This window comes from Lissotriton helveticus, chromosome 10 (genome assembly GCF_964261635.1).
Source record: "Lissotriton helveticus chromosome 10, aLisHel1.1, whole genome shotgun sequence".
Lineage (NCBI taxonomy): Eukaryota > Metazoa > Chordata > Amphibia > Caudata > Salamandridae > Lissotriton > Lissotriton helveticus.
In genome coordinates this window covers 61,281,456-61,295,608 of record NC_136071.1, presented here as the reverse complement: position 1 = coordinate 61,295,608, position 14,153 = coordinate 61,281,456, and the positions used below count along the sequence as shown (strand labels likewise).

Below are 14,153 nucleotides of genomic sequence, written 5' to 3'. Positions count from 1 at the left end.
TTGCCGCAGTGGCCGAGGATCTCCTAGGCCATCCCAGGGCCAGTTTGGCAGCAGCTGATTGAACTCTTTGGAGTCCGTCTAACAGCGCAGACGGAGCCTCAAGCAACAGCGCATTACAATAGTCAAGGCGACTGAGAATGGTGCATCTGGCAATTGAGGCCCGAGCCTGTAAGGGAAGGAGTGGGAAGATCTTGCGGAGTGAGCGAATCAAGGCAGTGCAGGTAAGCACTGTTTTCGCAACCTGGGCTTCCATGGTGAGCTTGTTGTCTATCATAACACCCAGATTGCGAACGGTGGTGACCGGCTGTGGTTTTTCCAGAGTTTCAGGGGGCCAAAACTCGGCTGGGAACGGGCGGGGGATCCGACTTCCGGCACAGAACAAAACCTCGTTTTTGGCGGCGTTGAACTGTAAGGAGTTCTTGTGAAGCCAGCACGCCGTGTCTCGCAGACAGTCATGAAACGACTCCAAAGGAATCGATTCCTCACCCTCCCAGGAGAGAATAAGCTGAGTGTCATCGGCATAGTTAATTGCTCTTAGCCTGTGGGATTTAATTAACGTAATCAAAGGTTTTAAATAAACGTTAAATAAAATCGGGCTTATGGATGAGCCTTGAGGCACCCCGTGGGTCACCGGGGAGAAGGCCGATTGATACGGGGGGAGGGACACAGCCTGCTTCCTGTCCCGCAGGAAGGAGTGAAACCAAAGCAGGGCAGTGCCACCCACCCCAGCCTCTTTTAGTCTCTCCAGCAGAATCATATGGTTGACCGTATCCAATGCGGCAGACAGGTCCAACAGGATCAAGGCAGCTGCCTGACCCCTGTCTGCACGCATACGAAGGTCCTCCATGGCAGTGAGTAGAGCTGTTTCAGTGCCATGGGCTGGACGAAAGCCAAATTGTATTTCGTCCAGGAAATGATTCTGCTCCAGGTGTTTGGAGAGGCACGAGCTCACCCAGCGCTCTGCAATTTTCGCCGGGAAAGGTAACAGGGAGATTGGTCGATAATTCTGTAGACACTCAGGATTCAGGGAAGGTTTCTTCAACAGTGGCCTAATGAGAGCCTGCTTCCAAAGGGCAGGAACTAGGCACTGCCCAAGGATTGATTGCAAATCCTACAAAGAGTGGGGAAGAGTTCCTCTCCGGATACCTTCCAGTATTTAGGGGGGACGGGGTCGAGAGGAGAGCCCGAGGAAATCCCATGGGCTAGTCTGTTAAATTCAACCTCAATAATGGGGGGAAATTCCCACAGGAGATCCATGGGCTGGCACCCTTGGCTCGCAGCTCCAAGGTCAATGATGGCAGTGTCAGGGCCGATGGAGTCGACCAGAGTGGGGGGGATGCTTAGGTTTCGAATGATGGTCTCAATTTTGTCATTGAAAAACAGCGCCAGATTGTTGCACAGGAGTTGTGTGGCAGGGATAGCTTTTTTTGCGCAATCACGGTGGATAAGGCTGTTCAAGATCTGGAAGACACTCTTGGAGCTGTTGGCGGCTGTACAGATTGTGGAACAATAGTAAGCAGCTTTGGATTTCATATTCGCATTTTTATATTCCAAAAGTTGAATTTTCCAGAATTGCTTGTTGGCATCAAGGTAGCCCAGTCTCCATTTTCTTTCAGCCTGCTTACAAGCCGATTTAAGAAGCTTTAGAGAGTCGTCAAACCAAGGGGCTGATGCTCTACCCTTGTGCTTACATGTTTTTAATGGAGCTAGGGAGTCAATGGTTGTCGATATCTTGAGACAAAAAGCCTCATAGTTAACCTCTGCCGGAAGGTGTGGAGAGAAGCTATCCTCCACTTGGAACATAGCACCAGTAGTTCTGCGCCTTTCCAGAGCTTTCCAATCTCTATAAGTGACTTCGGAGGGGATACTGCGTGCCAGTATTTTAGCTCATTTACAGTTAATGAAGAATTTAAGGAGAGAGTGGTCCGTCCAGGCCATGGGCAAGATGTCATTCAAGTGTACTAGCTGAGGGGTGGAGAGAATAAGATCAAGTCGATGTCCTGCTCTGTGAGTGGGTTCTCGGACTAGCTGTTTCAACCCCACGCTCTCACAAGAGAGCAGAAGGTTGTGCAGTCCAGTATCTAAAGAGCCGTTAGGCCAAAGATTGAAATCCCCTAAAATAATTAACTTATTGTGGGAAATCGCCATGTTGGACAGAGAAGTAAGTAGTGATTGTTGGTGCTGGGCACTGAAAGCCCCCGGTGGGCGATAGCAGATGATTGCCGTGAAGGTGACTCCTGTTTGACTGTTAATTGAAAGTCCAAGGAGCTCAGTCCCAACAACCGGGTCCATATCCAGGATGTTAACGTGCCAGGAGGCTCTATAGATGATTCCCACCCCACCCCCCGACCTTTGGGTCTGGGTAGATGCAGGATTTTGTAGTCCTGCGGGCAAGCCCAGTCGAGTTCAATTTCACAGTTAGCGTAGGTCCATGTCTCGGTACAAAAAAGAACATCTAACTGATGAGTTTCTACTAGAAGTTGAATTTCAGCGGCATGTTTTGGCAGTGATCTTACATTGAGAAGTCCGCCCAATAGCAGACCACTGGTCACAAAGTCACTCGGAGGGAGGGCGGTGGCGGCAAAAGAGAAGTGGCCTAACAGCTAAGGCGCTCGACCTCGGACCTGGGGAACTTGGTTCGAGTCTCGGTAACGACGCCAAAAACCCCCTGTGATTCTGGGTAAATCACTTAATCTCCCCGTGCCTAAAAAAAAAAATGAAAGTGTGTCCTCATGTAACGTAACTGGTGCTATGTAAAGCGCTCTGATAACTGATTCGATTCGGTTCTAGTTCGCGCTATATAAAACTCTGCAAAAAAAAAAAAAGTGTCCTTCACACGCCCGCTCCCTCAGATTGAGCAGAGTCTCCCGAGGGTAAAGTGGAGGAGAGGCCCCATGGTTGACGATGAATCGGGCAGAGTGGCTCGCGCTCGCCGTGGCCTGGTCGCGGACGGGCGCAGACGGGCACGCCTTTGGCGCACCTTCGGCGCGCTGCCGGCGCGCCCGCTGCGCTCGTCCGCTGCGCTTCCGAGTAGTGAACATTTTTAATGGCAGAGGCAGGGGGAGGGGAGGGGAGGGGGCGTGGCTTGTGTGGGGGGCGTGGCCTATCGTCTCGAGGGCGATGGCGTCGCTGAGGTGACCCTCCCTGCAACAGCGCTGGGACCGCTGTGCAGGTAACTCCAGTCAAGAGCAGCAATCAGAGTAACACAGGTAGGCACACAAAGTTTAAAAATCAGAAATAGTGCAAATAGGCAATTTTTTAAAAATTATCCAATGAAGACTCCCGGCTTTCCGCCTCAGGAGAGCTGTCAAAAACGCCTGCTCGTAGTCAGCGCGACGTTTTATAGTGGCGGGAAGGGGCGTGGCTTGTGTGGGGGGCGTGGCCTATCGTCTCGAGGGCGATGGCGTAGCTGAGGTGACCCTCCCTGCAACAGCGCTGGGACCGCTGTGCAGGTAACCCCAGTCAAGAGCAGCAATCAGAGTAACACAGGTAGGCACACAAAGTTTAACAATCAGAAATAGTGCAAATAGGCAATTTTTTAAAAATTATCCAATGAAGACTCCCGGCTTTCCCCCTCAGGAGAGCTGTCAAAAACGCCTGCTCGTAGTCAGCGCGACGTTTTATAGTGGCGGGAAGGGGCGTGGCTTGTGTGGGGGCATGGCCTATCGTCTCGAGGGCGATGGCGTCGCTGAGGTGACCCTCCCTGCAACAGCGCTGGGACCACTGTGCAGGTAACCCCAGTCAAGAGCAGCAATCAGAGTAACACAGGTAGGCACACAAAGTTTAAAAATCAGAAATAGTGCAAATAGGCAATTTTTTAATAATTATCCAATGAAGACTCCCGGCTTTCCGCCTCAGGAGAGCTGTCAAAAAACTTATATATGTAAACATTTGGGCTCAAACCCCAGTGTTGGATTGCCCATTTCAAGCAAATATATTATTTTGAAGGTTCATTGCCCAATGAGCTTGACAACTCTTGTCCCCCTTTACATTTACCCATTAGGTTGGATCTTAAGGAAGTAATAAAAACCATTAATGATAGCCCCTCAGATAAAGCCCCAGGGTTAGATGGAGTTCCTGTGTACCTGTAGAAAGGTAACATTAATTTGAGGGTGCCCATTATTACTAGCACTCTTAATGATGTAGTATCTTGTAAGATTCCTGTATCTTGTCAGCAAGCTACCATTGTTCCAATTTTCCAGAAGGGTCATAGACAGGACCCTCGTTGTTGCAGGTCCATTTCACTCATTGACTCCTTTGTCAAGGTAATAGGTTGAATGACCCTCCACAGGATAGAGGGCTGGCTCAAGCAGAACAGAGTTCTGAGCAGGGTTCAATGGGGATTTGAAGCAAGTCTGGGGGCACAGGAGCAATGCCTCAATTTGAATATAATAGAGGGGAAGCACATTTGTGCAAAGAAATGGTAAATATATCTTGCATTAATGGAATTGAGCAGCCATTCAATAGAGTGAATTGATTGAAACTGTGACTTCAGTGACTTGGTATGCTGCAGGATTTGGTGGATTTTTTTAGGTGCTCTGCACTGCGAGGTCTCTGCTGGGGTAAAATCTGATACACAAGGGGAATGCGTCTGGAATGGGGTGTATGCTAAGGATGTGTATTGGCACCAGTCCTCTTTTTCTATATATAAACGATTTAGGTTTCTTCTTCATCAGGAATTGCCTTGACCTGATGAAGGTTAAATCTAATCCTGCGGCTACATTACTATAAGCAGATGACGCAGCACTGCTTTCTCGCACACTCAATGGACTCCAGCCCCTGGTCGGTAATTTTGTAAACTACATGGATCATTTGGATTAAGACACCAATACTATCAAATCACATGTTATGGCCTGTGGTCCACAGTGCACTAAGATCAGGTGCATTTTTGTGTTTGGGGCGGCCAATGACAAAAACAGGTTTGCACCATGTCTTTCCAACAGAAGCTCTCGATTTAACAGCACAGTTGGGGGGCTTTTTTAAAGAATGAACGAGGGTAGGGAGTAATCCCATTGCACCACTGCTTGAAATATACACATTGAAATGCTTACTAGTTTCTCACTTATGGGGCTGGAATCTGGGGGTTTAGAGATTGCAGCAGTCTCCAGAGGGAGGATATTGTTTTTGATGACAGTTCCTTGGCCTTGGACCAGGTAGCTCCCAGCTTTTTTTACATGAGGAACTGTGCTTGGCTTTTGTTATGGATTGCACCCATTCTTTTTTGGTCTTCCATCTGGTGCAACCAGATGACCGTGTTTAATAGAGAGGTCATCGAGGATTGCATTTCTTGTGATCATGGCTTAAGTATTCCACGGTTGAATTAAATATAAAAATCAGTGAAGGCCATAGGAAGAGTGGAACTTTTTTTTAAACCCATGTAATATTCAAAAGGGGAAGATGTCAGGATCAAAGATGTGTTCTTCCAAGGGGCAGCCTCTAGAAGGGAAGATCGTGAGGTTATGAGACACTACACAAGAGAATTGATGAGCTTACAAATGAATAGAGGTACCGAAAAGTACCACATGTATGTAACCAATGTTAAGGAAAGGCAATACAGATGAAGTTTCACCTAGGCACTATTAGATGTCATTTATATTTTCCCTGGGGCCAATTTAATTGTAAATCTATCTTTCTTTGTCATAGTGATACATTATCACCCCAACCATTGGAACACTTTATATTTTTTTGTCCATTTTATGAAGACCCCAGGATGAATGTGCTACTACTGTTACTCAAAATTAAGATTTAGCCAAATTAGTCCCACCCTATTTTATTTGCAGTTGCTTCCCAACCATCCTTGTATCGTTTTCTGTAGAACCTTTTTTTTTTAAATTCACTCTTTTGGGGAAACTCTATAGCCCTTTAGTCCTTATGCATTGAGGAAGATAGGATATTTTATCAATTCCTCTTCTTTCTGAATTTTCTTCTGACATTTCTAATTCAGCCTTTATGCACTTCAAATAATATTATATAAGAGACTGTGGAAGTTTGCATTAGAGTATGTCAAACGTTAAAACCCACATGTTCATTATTACTCCTGTGTTTTTAGTTTGTTTGCTTGTTTTGCACAGCGAAATGTCATATAACAAAACGTGTTTTGCAACATTTTGCATATGAAGCTTCTGTTTGCCCGAAAATGCCTTTCGATGTATTATGTTCAACGCCACATTATTGATTGTTCTGTTTTTTTCTATCCTTACGCACTTTAGACTGGCAAGGAATCTTGCTATCAAACTGATTGCAAAATGACATTGACTTATCTTATTGTGCAAAAGACTTGAAATCATTGTACTGTAACTTGTTGATTTTTTTTGTTGTATTAAAAAAAATTTATGGATCAATTTCAATCTTAATAAGGATTTGAACTGACTATATAAACTGCATACCGGTGCCCCTGTCCTTTAAAATGTATGACAACATTGGTTGCAGAAAGTGTGGAAAATTACTTGAGGGTTTTACTGGACTATATAGCACACTTCCCCTAGATGGCATCAGAAAGGTTCACTCTAAATATGTTAGAATATAGAGAGCAAAGTTTGCAACTAAGATTTTACCATTCAAGCATGGGGGGGTGGGAGAGGTAGGTGGCCCTCTATGCTGATAACGTTTTGTTTCTCTCCTCAGCCCTCTCTACGACCTTCCTGGCAGTAATAATGCTTGCTCAGGACTTTGGTCAGATATCTGAGTACAAGATAAATGCTGAGAAGACCGAGGTTATGTCATGGAACTTGGGGGAGTGTCAACATCAGACCAAGAGGTATCTGGGAGTCAGAATAGTGCAGGATATTAGCAACATCTCAAAGATCAATTTGGCCAATGTAACAAGGAGTATCAGAGGCTCATGAAGACCTGGGTCCACCTCCCTCTTTCCATCTTTGGCAGGGTAAACCTGATCAAGATTGTAGTGCTTCCTAAAATCACGTTCCTCTTTAATGTTATCCCACTATACATTGACAAATGTATATTTTTTTTTTGTAGAGTTTTATATAGCACGAACTAGACCCGAACCGAATCAGGTATCAGAGCGCTTTACATAGCACCAGTTACGTTACATGAGGATGGACACACATTCATTTTAGGCACGGGGAGATTAAGTGATTTTCCCAGAATCACAGGAGGTTTTGGCGTTGTTACCGAGACTCGAACCCAGATCCCCAGGTCCGAGGTCGAGCGCCTTAGACGTTAGGCCAACTACTCTCCCCAAATCACTTATAGACAAGCTTCAGTAGGCCATCAATTTATTCTTATTGGGCCAGAGAGGGACCAGAATCACCTGGAAGATGTTGAGACGTAGGAGGGAGAAGGGAGGACTCTTGCTGCCAGATCTACAATACTATGCTTGGGCCTTTCAACTATCCCATTCTAGGATGCTACGGAGAGGGTTGGTGAAGGGGCAATGTTCACAGCAATGCTAAATGGTGTTGACCTGTCCCAGGATGGTTTCCTGTTGAAATACGGAGAACCTAAATTCTTTAAGAAGATCAAGTTAAAAGTTCTACAGGGAATGGCAAGAACATGGTCAAATATTAGACGGCTGAGGGGGTCTTAGTTACTTTTTGAGTTTGGCCCCCCTGTGGGACTCCCCTGGTGCTTCAGAGTGCCTGAAGGATACACTAGCACTGGCACTTACAGAGACCGGGCTGAAGGTGTGGGGGGATTTATGCAAAGGGAGACACTTTTACCCTGATCAACACTTCATAGCATCATGGAGGTGGTACTCTCCAAATTTAAATACATCCAGTTTCAGAGCTGGGCTCAAAATCTGAAATCACCTATAGGTATAGGTAACACCTTAGAGGAATAGCTGGCGGGAAGACTAGGAGGAAAAAAGGAGGTCTCCATTTGGTATTGGAGCATTAAAGACAGAATCAATGGGGATTGTAAATTGGCTGAGAAACTGTGGGGTGCCTGCCTAGCGGATGTACCTTGGGAACATCTTTGGCAAACATCTTTTAGTACTCTGTTTGCCACTGTTAAACCGGCATGGTTGAGAAGGAATCACCTGTTTGCGATCCACAGGGCCTATTTAACTCCCTTAAGGTTGTTGAAGATGATGGATGGGCTCCCAGTTAGTTGTAAGAAATGTGGCTTGGAGAAAGCCTTCAATTTACACATGTTTAACGAGTGCCCGGCCATTGCAGACTTTTGGGAAAAAGCGGCACAAAACTATCTCAGATATCTAAGGCCTCCAAATTCAAATAAGCCTCTCCCTGCCAATTTTTGGGATGTCCAGCGAAGGTACGGGCCCAGCAAGGACTTTCCTTTTCTATGTTATGTTGTTGGCCAGGAGGGAAATATGCAAAAAGTGGGTAGAAGGTTCACCTCCATTGCACGCTGGGTGGTTGGCCTCTCTTTTTTCGATATCCAGGCTGGATCAGAGTGGGACCCAGAGCAGGAGGAAGAAAGCATTTGGGGATTTTCTAATGAAATGGTCAAACGCCGAAATATGTGAGACCAGACAAGAAATCTTAAAACTGTTTCCCCTTATAATGAATATGGGTCCTATGACTATGCCTCTCTGGATCTCTCCAGACTGTGTTGGGCACGCTCCGCTCCTCCACTGCCAACTTCAACAGTCACCAGTATTACTTGGACTATATTTGAAAGTGACAGTGCCATTTCTTCTGGGACTGTGCCATACTAGTCCACAGATGTACCAGCAGGTGGGTGCTTTTCCCATCAGATTTTGCCTCCCCAATAACGTACAAGGTACTGGCAGCTAGTTTGCTCACTGTGGTCTGAGGTGATTGAGGACAACAAAAAAAAGCTTGCAACTCCCTGCACAAATCCTCAACTGGGCTGGTGGTGAGGTAACTAAATATCAAATCTTATACCCAGATAAGTGTACTTACTGTCATCTTGCCCTTGTAAAGTATTCCTTCGGAGTTTTCCATCAGATTTTGTTCTTCAATGGGTGTGTGACACAAAGAACTGCAGGGTCTGCCTTTCTAGTGGAGCCAGCATTTGATGACACTGCTTTAGAAGGTAACCACGTGAACAAATCTTCCATCATTTTATAGCAAAAACCTCTATGATGTGACAGTTCCTTCTTGACCAGACAATATACATCAACTTAAATTAAAGCTTCCAGCCTGCTATATACAAAGGTTGCCCACACAATGCCCTGCCAGAAAGGATGGATTGACACTGTGCATAAAGGACCATAAGATAGCTTAGCAGGTTAACCCGCATCCTGCACAACCATCCATTACTGATCATATGTCAAAGAGCAAATGTCTGGCTGGCAACACATGAGTATGAGCTGGGTTGGAGGGTCAAGAACAGCAATCAATCGATCAATCAATCAATTAGGGGCTTGTAAAGCACAGGTACTCACCCACGAGGGTAGGGTCTCAAAGTGCTGGGCGTGGGGGTGGGGGACTGACTGGGTGGAGGATCGTATGAAGAGCCAGGTCTTTTGGTCCTTCCTGAGTTGGGTCAGTGAAGCTGATTGTCTTATGTTCAGAGGGTGGGAGTTTCATGTGTGGTGGTGTGGTAGGAGAATGATCTTACTCTGGTTCAGGTCTTGTGGGTCCTAGGAATGGAGACAAGGGTGAGTTGGGAGGTGGGAGGAGTGTGGTGGGAATGTGGAATGTGAGGCGGTGGTTCAGGTACACTGGTCCTTCATTGTGTAGGGCTTTGTAGGCGTGAGTGAGGAGCTTAAAATTGACTCACTTGTTGATTGGGAGCCAGTGGAGTTGTCGGATGTGTTGCGTGGTGTGGCTGCGGCAGGGGGTGTCGTGACAAGTCTTGCATTGCATATTGGATGTACTGTAGTTTATTTGGCTGTTTCTGGGTGACGCCGACATAGAGTGCATTGCTGTAGTCGAGTCTGCTGGTGTTGAATGCATGGGTGACCATCCTTCTGGATTCTGTGGGGATCCAGCTGAAAGCTTTTCACAGCTGGCGAACTGTGGGGAAGCAGGCTGAGGAACCTGCAATGATTTGGTGGTACATTGTGAATGAAGAGTCCAGTATGATGCCAAGGTTGCGTGCATGGTCTGTCGGGGTCAGGGGGTACCCAGAGTGGCTGGCCACAGGAGTCATCTCAGGCTGATGCAGTGGGTCCCAGTAAGAGAACTTCAGTCTTATCCATGTTGAGTTTGAGACAGCTGTCTTTCATCCATGTTGCGATGGCTTTCATTCCACTGTGGAAGCTGGTTCTGGCGGTTGAGGGTTCATTGGTGAGGGTCAGGATCACCTGGGTATCATCTGTGCAGGAGACAATATTGAGTCTGTGGCTTGAGATGATGGCTGCGAGGGGGCCATGTACATGTTGACGAGGGTGGAGCTCAGAGAGGAGCCCTGGAGGACTCCACAGCTGATCTCCGTGGGTTTTGAGAGGAACGGTTGTAGTCTGACTTGTTGGGTCTGGCCGGTGAGGAATGAGTGGATCCAGCCAAGAGCCCTGTCACAGATGCTGGCATCATGGAGTCTGGTGATTAGGGTGCGGTGGGAGACGGTGTCGAAGGCGGCCGAGAAGTCTAGTAAGACTAAGGCTGCTGTCTTGTCCCGGTCGAGCAGGCCAGTGCTCTGTGTGTAAGGTAAATAATAAGTAGGTGTGAATAACCGTGGTATGACAACCTGTAAGCCCCTAGTACATGGCATGGCATGCTGATTTAGAAGTACAGCAGATTGAATGCACTTAAGTGTGCACTGCGGTATTGCCTGCTGTCATTTTAAATGCAGCCTTGCTTTGAATACTGCTTTTAAAAGATAATGATATGCACATTTGAGTTTGAATTTAAAGGTACTTCCATAACTACGTTATTTTTAAATATACATCACAACTATGGTCTCCCCTATCTCCCTGAGGGAAAATGTGTCTTATAGCTATAAGCAAAGACATTATAAAAGCTGTTTTATATGCCCTGGTGAGGGAGAAACTGCAAATGTAGTTTTTCCTCTTTGCATAACATTGGCTCCATGAGCTATCATGGGAATTCTTGAATGAAGTAAAAATATTGACAGTAGCCAGCTCAAACTGTTCTTCAAAATATTAAAATGGTAGAATAAATTCAACAACTTGCCAGAGTTATATTTAATATAACTATCACAGAAAAGAAGTTATAGAACATTATTTTCTGATTAACTAAAATACAGCCTTCCAGCAGACTCTCTTTATGGACAAGCATTCGGCAGGCTGAACCAAACTGCTCTGATGAAGTGTAAAGTGGCCTGCATAGAAACTGAGACAAAGGACATCTGGTGGAAGGAGATCTGTGAGTTGCAAAGCAAAAGAAGGAAGGAGGCTGGGTAGCCAAACTGGTCTTAACAGAGGGAATTACAGTTAGGACAGGACACAGGCTCAGCCCAATATCCTGGAACCCCAGCCAGATAGGAGCCCTAGTAATTTGCTTAGGGGCATATTGGCCCTGCCAGATCTTAACCTCCAGGAGAGAGTTTTTCCATCTTGGATACCAAAAGACTAGTGCTTTCTGGGTTAAGAATATACCACACTTTGGAGGAAGTTGTCATACATGAGGTTGGCACCATGTACTCCATTGGTTATGTAGGCCCTCCGCTAGTGACAAAACCACACTGGACAAATATGGGAGAGTTTTGCAGCAATTCAGATCCATGCCTGAAACTACAAGAAAGGGAAGGACTGTCCTGCTTGACGCTTGGACTGCACAAGAGGGTAAGGCACTCATACGGTTTCCACCTGCTAAACACTTTAGTCTTCAGCCCAAACATGACTTTGCCTGGCCTTGAAAGTTGAATGGATTGTCTCCCAGAGAGCAGCAGGTTAAAAGAGCTCCACCTGCATCATCTCCACGAAGAATAACCCAGCTGGACAGAATCCACCAAACCTTTAAGGATTTAGCAATGTGCATTATGGGAGATGCAGTCCCAACATACCAAGGTGCAACTCTGAAATCCTGCTGTGGTGTACACTTTGGAAACCCAAAAGGACCTTCTGGAAGAAGATCCAGAAGTTTGGAGACGTTTGGAGAATTTTTACCCAAAAGTTCCAGAAGTTAACTGACTTGTGTTCGATAGTGAAGCTGCTGTCGTCTTTGAACCGGGACCCGGCCTGGATTTCAGTTTTGTCTTGCAGAACCCTCCTGCACTCCAGACTTCCAGGATTTAACTAAGGCCTTGCCTTGAACCAAGCTGCTGTCGTCGACTAAACCCAGCCTGACAAGGTGACTCACTCGATGTCAAGAGCAAAAAATCCAGAAAATCAATTACGTCTGAAGGTAAAAACTTGACCCGGCCCTACCACTCAGTGTATCTGACCCCCCGCTCCATTGCCGTCAGCCTCAAGCTTTGATGTTGTCAAGGTCAAGTACTACCAGATTGCTAAAGTTGGTTCTTTTTGTTTTTATCCTTTAAACAATCATATCTCCGCTTTCCTACATTGGATTTTTGTTGCTTTGTGTCATTTTAATCATACAAATATTTCCTAGTTTATAAAATAGTAGTGGATTTTTATTATGTGCTGTGTCTTACTTATTTAATGTATTGGTGTTTTTAAATGCTTTACATGCCTATGTCCTACGTTAAGCCTGCCTGTTCACAACCAGCTACTAAGGGTTGAGCAAGGGAATAATTTATTGAGACCTTGACTGGACCTTATTTTGTGATTCTGGCCTTATTACTAGTGGCAGATACCTTCATACACATACTAATAAAACACAGTCCAATAGTTATATAGCGAAAAACCACTATTTGAGCCTTTGAGGCAGTAACCAACCATCTGCAGTTTCAATAGACCTTATGATGATTGTGACTAGTTATTCAGTGGTTAGAATTCTGCATTTATAACTGTATGCCTTCGAATTTAAGTGTGCTCACCTGAAATATCATGACAATACCTAAGTTTATACATTTATAATTGCATGTATTGTCACTCAATTATTTCTGCCTTAAGACTATTTCTCAAGCTTTTAGTAATGTCACTTCCTTTGTTGTCATTAGTATCATAGAGCACAGGATATCACATCCTGTTGCACAGTTTTGGTCTAAATGTTATATGATAACACTTCCTGTGATATCACGGAACAAAACTTATGTGAAATCATTTTAGGTGTCTGCTGATTTCGGTGACTTTATAAATATGGAAGGGATGTTCATTCAATTGGTTTTGCTTTTAAATGACCTTCTCCAATTAGGTTGATGGAGCCAGATTTTTTAAATGTAAACCTGATATTTAAAGATATATTAATTCTACACACAATGCATTATTGGTCTCCCAGGAGAAGCCTGCCTCAATGTTCACATTGATTAGGAAAAATACTGGAGTAAACTTGATGAATCTCACGTGGTCAGGAAAATGTGTGAAGCCCTCATTATGAGTGACACAATTTCATCTGGAGGGATAATTACAGTTATATGCCTGGAACTGTTGAGTCTGCAAATTCCGGACTGGATAATTCTAGGCCTGTAGAACTGGAGCCTTCCTGAAGCTGCAGAGGGTGGAGCTGCCTTCAGCAGCATTGCAGAGCAACCATCCACTGCTGCAGCAGTCTGGTGGGTGCAGACTATGCTCCCTAACCATAAATGAACAAGTTTGCCTTGCATCCCTGCTCACCACACCCCTACCCTCCATAAGCCCTTCGCCTTACTGCTTGTCTGAAGCAGGTAGAAAATATCTGATATTTTCTACCCAGACTTAAAAAAAATGTACATAAAAAGACACAGGGCTAGATTTACAAGCCCCTTTGTGTCACTTTTTGGTCACCTTGCAATACTTTTTGTGACGCAGCAGCGTAAACAATGCACCACATTGCGGCCCATTTACAACATGACACATCTCCGTAAGGTATAATGTAAACTCGACTCATCCATGGTGGTGCAAGGGTTTTGCACGCAGGCGCAGGAAAACACGATGCATCTCTGCTCTAACGACAGTTTCTTGTAAATCTGCCCCTCAATATTTCCAGGTCCATGCACTTGTACTCCATTCCTGGGGGAAAGCTTCACATTGCTGGAATTTGGTGTGGAAATAGCAGCCAGAATTGTAGATTCCAACCCCCCAGCTTCCCTCAACCAAATTCTAGGAATCTCATAATGATGGTTCAAGTGCCTGGGTAACATAGAAGATTAGATTCAGGAATGCACTATTAAAATGATTGACCTGTGCTTGAGAAATTGTTTTCTCAGGGTTAGGAATATGAGTCTGTCAAGACACTTCTCATTCATAATGT

The 14,153-nt window shown here is 45.3% G+C and overlaps 1 protein-coding gene across 1 annotated transcript in view; it reads left to right on the top strand.

The window, feature by feature from the left end:
* LOC144783897 (vomeronasal type-2 receptor 26-like) overlaps positions 1-14,153 on the top strand; it is a 74,151-nt gene that overhangs the window by 36,287 nt on the left and 23,711 nt on the right. The gene's annotated exons all lie outside the window — the stretch shown is intronic.